Source organism: Seriola lalandi, unplaced genomic scaffold (assembly GCF_002814215.2).
Source record: "Seriola lalandi dorsalis isolate HSWRI2012SDOR001 ecotype SW California unplaced genomic scaffold, Sedor1 jcf7180002054963, whole genome shotgun sequence".
NCBI lineage: Eukaryota > Metazoa > Chordata > Actinopteri > Carangiformes > Carangidae > Seriola > Seriola lalandi.
This window is the reverse complement of record NW_019525514.1, coordinates 66,827-67,134: the sequence shown is the minus strand read 5'-3', so window position 1 is coordinate 67,134 and position 308 is coordinate 66,827.

The window sequence follows — 308 nt, the reverse complement described above, 5'->3', positions numbered from 1 at the left end:
CTGACTCACTGATCCACCTCCACACCTTCAACACCACCTTCACTGAACCTCTGTATCCTGGGTTTGGACTCTGTTATTATAAGTCTTACATGTGTCTGTTGTAGACAGAACCTCCTCCTGTTGGAGAAACTGTCTCACTGCTGACCAGATAGTTCAGTCTGTACAGGATCACACACAGCTGATGTTATTTAAAACCAACATGGTTTCCACATGGTTTCCAGTTTGTTGTTGTTTTCTGTGACAGTCTGTCGTTAACGATTGCAGATGTATCCAGAGGTTTTCCATGTAGATCCTGAACATCAGGCACA